The sequence below is a fragment of the Triturus cristatus genome, chromosome 6 (assembly GCF_964204655.1).
Source record: "Triturus cristatus chromosome 6, aTriCri1.1, whole genome shotgun sequence".
Classification (NCBI taxonomy): Eukaryota; Metazoa; Chordata; class Amphibia; order Caudata; family Salamandridae; genus Triturus; species Triturus cristatus.
In genome coordinates this window covers 611,864,562-611,878,174 of record NC_140589.1, presented here as the reverse complement: position 1 = coordinate 611,878,174, position 13,613 = coordinate 611,864,562, and the positions used below count along the sequence as shown (strand labels likewise).

The 13,613-nt window shown below is 42.7% G+C and overlaps 1 protein-coding gene across 3 annotated transcripts in view; it reads right to left on the bottom strand.

Moving 5' to 3' along the window:
* Positions 1-13,613, bottom strand: part of ZNF292 (zinc finger protein 292) — a 474,880-nt gene that overhangs the window by 186,606 nt on the left and 274,661 nt on the right. The window contains exon 1 of one of the 3 annotated variants that reach the window (XM_085611083.1): positions 9,748-9,845. The exons of the other annotated variants lie outside the window; for them this stretch is intronic. The gene's annotated coding sequence lies outside the window, so the exon portion shown is untranslated. Of the gene's footprint in view, positions 1-9,747; positions 9,846-13,613 lie in introns of those variants that run through there. 3 annotated transcript variants of the gene reach the window in all.

The window sequence follows — 13,613 nt, the reverse complement described above, 5'->3', positions numbered from 1 at the left end:
TTTATGTTTGACCAATAGGAACATTGTCCTACACCACCAAAGGGTAGTTCAAAAACGTTTACAAATAAGTTTCCATATTTTTCAAGGTACAATGCATGTGATCCAGAAACATTTTTCTATAGAAATGTGAACACAACAGAAAAATATGTTAACTAATACAAAACAGATTTATTCTGCAGCCTTTATCGCCCAACTGTCTAGACAAGGGTTTGACTTTTGGAAAGACACAAATCGACACAAAATCTGTCTGGGGTTCTAAAGATTGGCAAGTCCAGGGGACAGAAGCTTTGTTTAGAGCCTGTATCCTCCCTCAGCAAATAATGTTTTTGAATGACACTGTGCAACAAACGTCTTGCCTTGGGTTAGCCAAGATCAAAGACATGCACACCTTTTGTACCAACACCTGCAAGTTATGACACTACACAGGAAGCGGTCACAGTAGACCCAATACTACAAAACAACAGATCAGATCCTGCTTGGGAACAATGGTTGCTCTGGCCCACAGACACAAACATCTGTCAAGAAAGATTCCTGAATAGAATACAGGGCTTTACTATCCATAGACCAGACCCAAGTTATGTTCAAAGACAGCACCCGGGGGTAGTAACAACATACAGTCTAGGAAAATTGTGCCTCGACTGGCTACAAAGATCTACACTCGAGGATGTGAAACAACACTTTTCTTAAAGATTTCCTGCTAGGACCAAGAAAACCGTGTCAAAATCGATTCATATATGCCAGCATTTATGCTGCTTATAATGAAATATGGAAGGTTTCACAGGCAGAGGCCGCAGAAAGAATACGTGAGCTTGATCGTATTAACTTGGAGAAATCTCTCACTGTGGTCGACAATGGGTTAACAACATTGTCATCCAGAATGGATCCAACTGGACAGCATTGTATCCTCTGCTATTGACATACTGGAACAAGATTTAGCTATTCTACAAGGCCAATCTCAGTTACGTTCTATTATGTAGGCTGGACGCTGCAATCCTTGCATACAGACTATGTGCCTTGGCGTTTTATCAACACTTCATCTGTTGTCTGAATACAATCTCACAGATAAACAGATCGAACTGGCACAAAGGGGAGCAAAGTATACAGTGCTGCGAATTGAAAAACTGGTAAAATTACCATTTATGTTTGCAGAAAAAACAGCTACAGAATGGCTTATCCATGGCAAAATAACTCTGCCTGTCACTACTTTTCATTTTCAGTATTGCCTCAAACAAATGCAAGCAGGCAAATATGAAAGGTTGGGTAAAGAATACATTAAGACATCCTGGGATTTACCTTCCGAATACAGATGTTGGAGTGGGGGTCGTGAAGTGTTTCCAAGCGGTACACACTATGAAAATGCACTGAGCGGATCTCTCATATGTCAGGACATTTCTTTACACTGGGCTTGTAATGGTTCTGTGGCACACTTGTCCTGTCACCTGCAGGGTACACCAGATGTTTTGATTAACCCAACATCTGGCCAACTTTCTAACGGGAGTTACCTCATGTTGAATGATCAAGGTTGCTGTGGCATGTTGCCAGGAATCCCATATCTGGTAATGGTTAGCTCCAGGGTTACTTGTTGTATGCAAGTATTGTTCCCCCCCCAATAGACACAGTCAGGGAGTCGCTTCTATGGCCTTCATTGAATGTTTCTTTTATACGTTTTGATACTTTAAGCAGAATGAAAGCCATGCTTTTGCAACACTGTGCCTCTGACCTCGGCCAAAGAAACCTATGCTCTACAAATTGCAAGGACTTCGGCTGAGATACAGGCTCTAATTCATACAGGCTCTAATTCGTACAAACTGCCCTATACATTTCGTAGAAATGATGGGACGCATCTTAAACATGTCTGATACGAGCAGGGTTGTACATGTATTTAAGGCCATATGTTCAGGACTGTTAACACCTTTTCAGGCAGTCCTTGGAATCATTCCAAACTTCGTGCATTCTGTGTTTGGTGGTCTGCCATTAGTTCTAGCACTTTTTGCAGAAATCCTGTTTCTATTCCTACTACTACGCTATGGCAAGCCTATCCACTGGCGTCACTCCCAGCAACCTGGAGAAAGCTCTCCTAGAACGGAAGTGCGGTGAGCAGATAGTGCAACTTTTGGGCATACCTCATCTATGGAAACTTAATACAACATGGTTTCTGTTATTTAGACCAATCTGGCAAGATTGCATCTTACCTGTTTAACGCTGCCTGCTTTGCGGTGAAGAATGCGTGCTAAACATCTGTCTAACACTCCCATCAGTCACGTGAACGGATATCGATACTCCGCTGGACCCAATAACGGCGCATGCTCAAGGTTGTCCCCAGAGGCCACCAATCCTGATGACGGCATTCGTTGAGATCTCACAGACGCTTCCTGCTGCTACTGAGGTACGAGATGGATCAACAGGCATACAGGTAACGAACGAGAACATTGCTGCGGCATCCCACGCTGAAGGCGATGCTTCACATCTATCTGCAGTTAACCTTCTAAACGATGTGTTCCAACTATCACCGACATCGGTAGACGATCTTTTGTCTACAAGAGTAGATTTCATATTTTCACCAGACCCATACACTGACTTTGATTCGGCTCACAGTGTACTGCGGAAGCAATGAATTTGGCCTCCATATTTTCCAAACAGAACAAAAACTTGGAACGCTTCCTAAAATTGATTTAAAAAAAAAAAATTGGAAATACATGGCAATTCAATCTGCTTACAGTAGAACTATTCATATAGAACGGACTTCTTTGAATAATTCCAGGGACACATTGTCACCTTATTCACCACATTTTCATTTAGTACCACGTTATGAAATGGCCTTGTTTTTTGAATATTTTTCAACCATTTCGTCTCGCCCCGACTCATCTTCGACGTCCGCCGCCGCAGCCACATCACACTCCACCTGAGCGGCCTGCACTGGCTTCCCGTCAACAAAAGGATCACCTTCAAGCTCCTGATCCACGCACACAAAGCACTGCACAACACCGGACCCACCCAGCTCAACAACCGACTCAGCTTCCACACCCCCACCCGAAGCCTCCGCTCAGCCGCCCTCGCCACAGTCCCTCGCATCCGAAAAACCACCGCCGGCGGCAGATCCTTCTCCTACCTCGCCGCCAAGACCTGGAACACTCTCCCCACCATCCTACGACAGACCCATGACCTGCTGGCCTTCAGAAGACTCCTCAAGACCTGGCTCTTCGACCAGTAGCACCACCCTCCCCAGCGCCTTGAGACCCTCTCTGGTATGTAGCGCGCTTTACAAATGCAGTGATTGATTGATATGTATATATTTCTATTCATTCATATTGCATTTATTTCCGATATAAGCTCAGAATAAAAATCTGCTTTAAAATGTACAGTACCTTTGCATTACATGTTTAGCAAATAGTTTTTAAAACAAACTTCTTTTAGTATGCTTTTACAAGTGTTTTTAGCAACATGTGGTACTCTACTCAGTTTAATGTTTAGCATTTAGTATTTAAGTTCATTCGAAAGTGGAGTGGGTGTTGTATTCCGCTTTAGGTGTCCGTATATAGGTTTTCCTGAAACATGTCCTTATATAGGCACAATTCGCATTGCCCTTATATAGGGATAAGATCCCAGTCCTTATTTAGGCATTAGCCATGCTATCCAAATACAGGCATGGTCACCTACATCCGTCCACCCCAACGTCACAACGAGTTCTTAGAAACCAGACCCTAAAGCACTTGGGAGTTCCCATAGCACAGGATTATTGATTTCTCCAATAACTCAGAATAACTATGCATGAACCGCTATTCCTTAAGGGTTCATTCCTGACGTCTTCCTCTGCCCGACTTTATGTCAATGCTAACATTCCAAGGCACCTACCAGGTATAAATAAACCATCCCGTGCCCAAACAAATAGGAGGAGACCTCGACTTTAGAGGAGCCCATGTCCCGGCCTGACGCACTGACAAGGGACGCTGTCATCCTTGCTCGCAGAGATTCCAGCTTCCAGTGTCCCGACTCCCTTCGCGGGGTGTTAAGAGTTCGAGACCCAGAAAGAGATTCCCACCTCTCTCATTCTCGCGGTATGGAGCGGACTAGAACCTAGAGGGACTCTTAGCATACTATACTAAACTATAGAATAACATCCTATAGAATACAGCACCTACTTCATACCATGTACTACACTTAGGTTGGGTACACTGGGGTAGAACTAGTTAGAGAAGCATCTTATGAGTACTCGCATTTTTAGCTTATGTTATTTATGTATATGAATATATGTGTCGTATCTAAAAGATAATGCTAGTGCAGTATTATTTCTTTCTACTGCTCACTCTGTACATAATATATCTCACATACTGTCTTATGATTGTAACAGCTCATATCTCTTACACGAGAAACAAGACTTCAATAAATCCTTTTATTGAAATGCTAGTCTATTCTTTCTGTGTAACTCTGAAGAAACTAAGCATGCACGATTACTGAGTGAAACTTATCTATTGTTTCCACGATTCTGACAGTGATCCGATTTTAAAGGGAAACAAAGTTGTCATGTTTATGCGGTTGCAAGAAACTACTCCCTTCTTGTTTACAAGAAGTTTCTAGTGGCCTCTGAGTTAGCTGGCACAAAGTAATTAAGTTTAATGTACTCGATAGGGGCATAGCCTATTCGGGAAATAGGAACTACACTACACATGCTAGGTACACTTCGGTACATCTAGTTAGGCATAATAGGGGTATAGGCTTGATCTTAAATGCATTCTGTATTTCATGTATGTGTTCATTACTGTTGCACAATGGTAAAACTGTACCATGCATTTTTATTTAACTGCACTGCACTGCTGGCCATATTTCTCTGCTACTGTCCAACAGTTGTTGCAGCACATATTACCAGTACTAGAATAACAACTATGCAATAAATCTTATTGTAAACACACCCAACTGTTTCTGCTATGAAATTCTCTGAGATGAGTGACTGAAAAGTAGTATATAGTTTCCATGATCCTGAGGGATCATGGTTTTTTTAATGTTATGTGGTTGCCAGAAGCTATTCCCTTCTTGTTGTCAAGAAGTTTCTAGTGGCCTCTGAGCTAGCTAGTACACAGTAATTAAGTTTAATATACGCGATAGGGGCATACCGACCTCAGTCCTATGCCAAGCCTATAGTGTATGTTATTCCAATGTGCAAAACCTATCAAGGAAATAGGAACTGCCACTGGATTCAAGCTAGGCTAGCTTGAATCCAGAGGCAAAGTGAGCAAGTGACCCACGTCTGGGCATACCCTGTCAACTAGGGAAAACAAAACAAACACAAGGAGATGGACGGAGCGCTGAAACTTTTCAGACCCTCAACCCCAGTCACAGATCTGGGTTGAATCAATCATCGTTCTTTAGCTCACTTCGCCACCCCAGATCAGACACAGCTATATGCAAATCAGTCTTGACCCTGTGGCTCATGGGAACAGTCCAGCCCAAACTGCCAAGCCCCATCTTCCCTGGACCAGAAACAAGCATCCTGGGACCGGTTTCGGACTAACAGCCCATGAGGCACAGGGTCAAGACTGATTTGCATATAACTGGGTCTGAACTGAGGTGGCGAAGTGAGAAAGAATGAATGATGGATTCAACCCAGATCTTTGACTGGGGGTATCTGAAAAGTTTAGAGCTCTGTCTATCCTCTCCTTGTGTTTGCTTTAATATATATTAGCAACAGGAACCCTTTCAGTCTGTTTGCTGTTCTTTGTATGTCATTCAAGTAGGAGCATGCCAATGGATTGCTAAATGAATACATTTATTGGAGGACTCCCCGAATTAGACCCAGGACGTCCTGTGTATATTCAGATGCTTAGTCTCCTAGCATAGAAGTGGAGACTGTGCAGACCTGGATGCAGGACTCTGCCCTGCTGCAGTGTTCCTGTATGTTGCAGAGATGGAGAAGAAATTGTGAAATGTGAATATGGATGTGATTATACCGGGAAAAAAGTGTTTTCCTTTTGGATATATACAGGAATTGTATTGTGCTTGAACCAATACACCTTGAAGAAGTTCTTTCTGGAATGAAACACGTTGACTGTTGCAGTAATTTAATTAATATATATTAAAAAAAGAGAAACAGTTTTGGAAGTAACAACACACAAGAACTTCAGATAATCTTATTGGATTTTTTGTTTTATTACTTTGGGGTGCACCACGTCTATAATTATGCTGCAGAACTGGGACTGATGAGAAATAAATACATTCAATGGAAACACCAAATTAGCTGAATTAAGCGCGTTATAGTTAGGAAAGATATATATATATATTTTTTTTCTATGTCTATACATTTTGTTTGACCTTTATGTTGAAAAGCACTTAAATACAGCCGCTTCCGAGCAGGGAAGTGACTTTGACGAAGACCGTGAGGTTGAAAAGCGTCAGTCAATAAATGTTCTACTTTAAAATTATCCTTGAGAGGAACTTTACCTTTCGTTGTGAGGCTGAAGGAATATAATGAGATAGAGATAGAGATAGAGATAGAGATAGTTGCTAAATCTATTGGACTGTTCTCGAGATACGACCGCGCCCACTTGGATGAGATGAAGGAGCTTCTCCAACATCTTCCGGAGGAACATTAAGTTTGTCTCTGCGGAAAGCAGATTGCCAGCACCACCATGTGCTCTCCGTTAGATGCTGCTGACATTGCTGTTAGGGGTAAACTCCCATATCATTCTGCATAAGCATGCCTGGCTCCATATCTCCTATTTTGAACTCGAAGTCCAGCAAATTACCAGCAAGAGGAGTCACAGTACCTCGTGACTTGAAAGACTTCTTCACAGTAAAACAACTTGAATACTTCTGTGTCCCACACTAGATGGCAGAGTATGTACTGCATGTGTACCTACAACGACATGTATAAACGACACCCCTGAACTATATATACACATACATGTTAATATATAACAATCACATTTAAAAATATATTTTATTATTAACTCCACTCCAAACCCTACTGTACATTATATGATAGTCAATGTACGAATGCATTGAAAACAGAACACTCAAAATTCATACCATCACCCAATCACACAACAGTAAATCATCAATGTGCAAACCGTTTTTTATTATCTTCACATGCCTTAATGTCTTCAATGGGCTCAAATTTAGTCAACATGATTATTTGAACCTTAGAGATGTACTGCTAATGTCACAATGTCATTATAGGCCAGAGAACTTCGATTTGGATTATTATTGCATTTTCATAAGATCTACATGTGTTTTGGCGCCAAGCGCCTTCATCAAGAAACCCACAATTAGAACTGTAGGATACCAATTGAGGAATAATGCAACTTTGGTACCTATCTCCTATAGATCATTAAACTGCAAAAGGCTCTGGAAATTGCTAAACAAAAGAAAATGTCTAAGGTAGAATACTCAGACAGGACTCTGAATGTTATCAAAACAGGCAACACAAAATGACGGATGCTCAACAGACCCAGAATGAAATGTTCTGGATTCCAACGTGACATCCAATAAATCGGAAACGTTCCAATACTGTAGACTTCTAGGAGTCCATCATGCCCATATGTGAGGTGACAGGTGCTCAAAACTGGTAAGATTGTCCGAACTAACTTAGCGTTAACGATTTTTTTACTTCATTAAAGCTAAATGGTTTTTCTTTTTTAATAAAAAGGTTTTTTAAATCATAGCATTAAGCATCATTTGAGTGTTAAGTGCACTGTTGCAGAGTGTAGTAAAGGACAGTGTCATACAGTATACTCTTGAGTCTAGTATTGTGGAATGGAATACAATGGAGTAGAGTGGGGTGGCGCTGTGGAGTAATGTGCTGTACAGTGGAGCGGCGTGGTGTGTCGTACAGTAGAGTAGAATATTGTAGAGTGTAGTTGCGTGTTGTACAGTGGGGTGGTGAGTCGTGTAGTTGTGTCGTACATTGGAGTATAGTCAACTGTAGTATCATGGTGTTGAGTGCCGGGGGAGAGGGGGGGGTGGGGGGAGGGTCATTGAGTGGCACAGAGCTGAGCAGTGTCAGAATGGCAGAGAGTGCAGTGTTGTACAGTGAAGTAGCATACAATGTAGTACGGTGTTGAACTGTGGTACAGGGAGTAGTAGACCGTTGTAGAGTGCAGTTTTACTGAGTACAGTAGTGTGTTTTTAGAGTGGAGCAGTGGACACTGGAGTGTCGTGCAGTGGAATACAGCGGGCAAAACTATTGAACAGTTTAGTCGAGTGGCATAGCGTAGAAATGACTAAAATGTCAGGAGTGGCATCTCCTATAGTGGAGTGCCGTGGAGTGTAGTACACTGTAGTGGCGTAGTATACCGTGTACTAAAGTGCTCTAGAGTGGAGTTTCCTAATGTGGAGTGGTATGGCATGTTGTAGAGTGTGAAACTGCTGTAGAATGGAGTACAGTTTAGTGGCATACAGTGGAGCACAGTGTTGTGGAGTGAGGTAGAGTGTTCAGGAGTGAGGTAGAGTAAACTAGAGTGTGGTAAAGTGAGCTACAGTGGAATGGCATACCGTGCAGTTGCACAGGCCGGAACAGAGTGTAATATGGTGGAGTGACGTAGAGTGGCGTGCCATTGAGTTTTATAGGGTAAAGTGTACTGGCAGAGTGGAGTGTGGTAATTGAAACAGACATAGCATGTGTAATTAGTTTTACAGTTATGTTTTAAAAACTATATATTGAGCCGCGGTACATGAGGATGACCGGCCAGTATGAGATTGCCTAATGGCTGTGCTTACCAAAGGTAGAACTCAGCAATTTAGCTTTTAGCACAGTTTGGCTGTGTTCTGCTGCATTCTAGGTTATGGTCTTAAATATAGGTAAGTAGTAGGTTTTATTGTTGTTCACTACCTATTACCACTTTAATTGGTAATGGGTTGGGAATGCATTTATAAATTTCTATAAATTTTTACAGCACTTTAGTGAGAAGTGCACATTATTTTTCAATTTGTTTTTTTTAGTACTGTGGTAGATTGTAGGTATTACCATGGTACTCATTTGTAAAATATAGTTTATTACAGTATTTTATATTTACCATATTTATTTATTTTTAACTCACTTTAAGTGCCTCAGTACTCCGGACATTTTTTTTAAATGCATTGAAATGTATAAATACTTTTCCGTAACCATTACCACTTAATGAAGTAGAAATAGGAGGGGAAAAATAGCAAACCTAAGACTTACCTATATCTGAAGGCGCAACTCAAAACAAAGCCAAAGTGTACCTAAAAACATGGCTGCCTTTTGTAAAGGCAGCTATTACCCAATCACACAATCACTTGTCTTTGTTATGTACCGAGGTACTTCAGTGAAACTTCGCTAAAGTACAGCAACAACAGAGATCACCAAGTTAAAATGCCTTTTACATACCCTACTTACCTGTATTACCCAAAAGAATCATCTACGCACACCAATGGAAGAGCATATGGCCATTTCAGAGATTCCGAAGCACACCTTGGCTAATTTTCCCTTCATAATGCCGTTATACGTTCCACATCCCTCAATGCTTCTGGATAATAACTACAATCGAACCTCAGTTCAATGTTCAAAGCAGTGCACTAGATGTTCATGATTTTATTCGTAAAATGTGTACTCTTGTCTGTCTTTTTTGAAGATGGCTAACCAAACCTCAGGGTCAACTCCCGGAATAGCAATTTGACAATTTCCAGAGCATCGCACCATCTTGTTGGATGTGCTTCGATCCTTTTAGAAAATAAGCAAACATTCACTCATATATATTTCAACCCATTACAGGGTGGCATCATGACAAAATCTACCTGCGTTGCAGTCTTGTGAATGGCCTTGCCATTTTCCGTAATTACTAATTTTCACGCTGGTCCTTTTACCAATGTTTTGTTGACAAACTATGCATCTTTGGCACACGTTTTCTGAATAGGTAAAAAATGAGGATTGAATCAATACTTTTTGAAAAGATCTACCATGCCATCACGTCCTACCTGTGTAGGTCCATGCATTAGTCTTGCAATCTGCAGTAGCAATGAAACCGGCAAGACAACCCTCACATCAGTACGTCTCCATAGTTATTTTTCATCTTGCTTATATCCTGCTTTTTCCCACTTTTTCTTTTCCTCAACTGACATCTAATCTGTTGCTTCAACAGACATCGACAAAATTAATGTTTAAAAATAAAAAATTAAAAAAATTGTTTCCCAATTCTTATTCTTGTTCTGGCAATGTTGCTAACATGAGTGCACAATACTTGGCAATATGATCAGAAAAATTATCACCCAATATAATCTTGTCATTTACAGTTCTGTGTACGACATTTGACAGCTTCAAATTTTTGGGCAATTTCAATGCATGTAACAAATCAATCGAGCCGCGGTTTCCTTACCGTAGAATTATCCCCAGGCCTCAGAATGGAGCCAGAAATTTCAGTGAGCAGTACCCCTGCACGACGGCAGGTGTCGTAGTTTGGCTCTGTGCGGCGATGTCCAATCCAGAAGTGATGTGTGTGGTGCCTAAATAGGAGCCATGCTAGAACGCGGACGTCAGTTTAATTTTTGCAAATTTCTACGCCAGAAACGCAAAGCCATGAAGAACACTGACCACTGGTGTATGGAACTAGGGCCCTGAAGAGGGAGCAGTTCTGTAACAATAAATCCAGTCACAGAGCAGGGAGGATGGGTGATCAGAAAGGAAATCTGCAGCTTGATAGAATCTTTACCAGATAAGGTGTTACCAAAGGTAATTAACTTGTTTATCTTGTAATAGTAATGGCTGCAGATTCCTTGCCTTAGAATAGATACCCTAGCAATACCTCGCCAGAGGTTGGTCTGCAAACTTAACTTACTAGAAAGGTCTGCAGGACCGAACAGGCAAAGTGTCCCATCAGATGGGCCCGACAGTCCAGACAGTAGTGCTTGGTGAACATAAACAACAATGCCCACACTGCTACCTGGCAGATGTCTAGGACCGGAACTCCACAGGCCAAGGCAATGGTTGCAGCCTTTTCTGTAGTGGAAGAGCAAGCAAACCCTATGGGGGTTGCTTCTTAGCCAATGTTTAGCAGATCTTAATGCAGGACACAATCCATTGGGAGATGGTTAGTTTCTGCAAAGCTTTCCCTTTTTTGGCTGCAACATATTCCACAAAGTTGTCCACGCAGAATGGTTTTGTGTGGTCAAGGTAGAACCACAAAGCTCTTTCTAGGTCCAGATGGTGGAGTCTCCTCTCTTCCTTAAAGAGATGAGGCGGAGTGTAAAAGTTTGCAAGGTGATGGACTGGCCTACTTGGAACTGGGTGACTACCTTTGGCAAGAAGGATGTGCGGGTCTGAAGGACTAGTTTGCGTGGGAAGAAAGACGTATGGAGGCGGGGATTACTGAGCTTGCAGTTCACTAACCCTCTGGGCAGATGTAATTGCCAACAGAAAGGCGAGAACCCTAAAAGGGCAGGTATGAAGCGGCTCAAGTGAGCACAGATTAGAAATGTAAGGACCAAGTTAAGGTCCTACTGAGTCAATGTAGGGAGCTGGAAGAAATGAGTGTTGCAAATCTTTAAGGAACCTATTTACAACAGGAGACTCGAACAGAGAAGGCTGATATGGCAGCCGAAGGAAGACAGATCTGGCAAAAACAACCCTTCAACGTGACCATTGCAGAGGCCTGCTGGGCCAGGGTAAGGATACACAAAAGAACTTGGGTAAGGGGTGCAGCTAAAGGGTCAACCTGTTTGGCTGTACACTATGCCACAAACTAGCTCCAACGGTCAGCATATACCGTCTTGGTGAAGAGATGCCGAGCTGCCTAGATAATAACTTTGGGCAGAAAGTTGACAGCTATCAACTGCGGTCACTCAATCTCCACACATGAAGGCGGAGCCTTGACAGGTTCGGGTGCAGAACCCCCCACCCATTGCTGCGACAGAAGGTGCTTCCCAGGAGGCAATTTGACCGCAGGACCGATGCTCATGCTCACAGCTCGTGATAGCAGACTCTCCGTGACCAATCTGAAACCACAAGAATGACTAGGGCCTGGTTGTTCCTGATGTTCTTGATAACTGTGGGCAGGAGTGGTATCGGCGGGAAATGCATGCAGGAGGCTGGAGCTCCACTCGCGATGAATAACATCTCCGAGCGAGAGCATCCTTGGAAAAACTGCTGACATTGCACATTATCAGCAGTGGCGAACAGATCTAACCAAGGCTCTCCCCACTGTTTAAAGAGACCTTGCACCGCCTCCGCTAGGAAATTCCATTCATGATCGCTAGGAATCTTCGGCTGAGACAGTTATATTATTTGCATTTTTAGAGCGTACGGTTACCCCTCTGGTGTCCTGGTGCCACCGCCTGTTGGAAAGAGTAATACGTATTCTACTGGTTAAAGAACCATGTTTTCAACCCCTTCCTGAATGAAAGTAGGTCTGTGGAGTTTCTCAGATAGAAAGGGAGATAATTCCATGCCTTTGACGCACAGGTGATAAAGCTCCAGGCCTCCCCAGTTGACTTTTTTAAAATGAGGAGACTAGCACTTGTTTAGCACCAATTGAGCGTAGCGTTCTTTTGAGGACGTACCATTGGATTCTTCCCCTTAGGAAGTTGGATCCAACTCCATTGAGCGCCTTAAAAATGGTGCATAGTGCTTTGAAGCGTACTCTTTGTTTCACGGGGAGCCAGTGGAGTTGTTTCAATTCTTCCTTAACGGAAACAAATTTCAGGGTCCCTGACAACATTCTAGCCGCAGCATTCTGAGCGATTTGAAGTCTGTTGATATGCTGCTTTTGGGCATTCAAATATAGGCCATTGCAGTAATCAAGGCGTGACATAAGGGCTGTGATCACAGGCTTGAGGCCGTTTTCGGTGAGAAAAAACGTAATTTTCTCAATTATTTTGAGTGCTAGGAAGCAGGCCGAAATTACCATCCTATTTGATCACCCAGCGCAAACTTGTTGTCCACTATTACCCCTAAATTCTTTACTTTCTTAGTGGGTGTCGGGCAGATTCCCAACCCATCAGGCCACCAGTCCGGTATCCACACATGTGGATTGCTCCCGTACTTAATTACCTCGGTTTTCCTCGAGTTCAGTTTTAAACAGTTAGTGGACATCCATCCTGAGATGGCCACCATACAGTCGTGCAAACGTGCCCCAGTTTCTTTTTCAGCCTCTTCTCTTAGTGACAACACTATTGGGTGTCATCTGCATAGGAAGTAAGTTGGAAACCAAAGGATCTCATCACTCCGGCTAGGGGGGCCACATACACATTAAAAAGCGTTGGGCTAAGAGAAGAGCCCTGTGGCACCCCACATGGAAGGGAAAAAGGCTTTAAACTGCAACTATCCAAATCCACAGTTTGCATTCCGTCTGAGATACTGTAGTAGTTTCCAAGCTAGTCCTTTTATCCCCACCTCGGACAGCCGGTCCATCAAAACTTCATGATGGACCGTGTCAAATGCCGCGGACAGGTCTAGAACAATTAGTATAGCGTTGCCTCCTCTATCCAGGGCCTCCCTGATTTCTTCGGTCGATTTAATTAGGACTAGCTCAGTGCTGTGCTCTGCTCTAAACCCATATTGGGATGGATCGAGCATTTTGTTAGATTGGAGGAATGCACTGAGTTGGAAGTTCATGGCTTTTTCCGTGGCTTTAGCGGGAAGCGGAAGTCGCGATATAGGCCTATAGTTA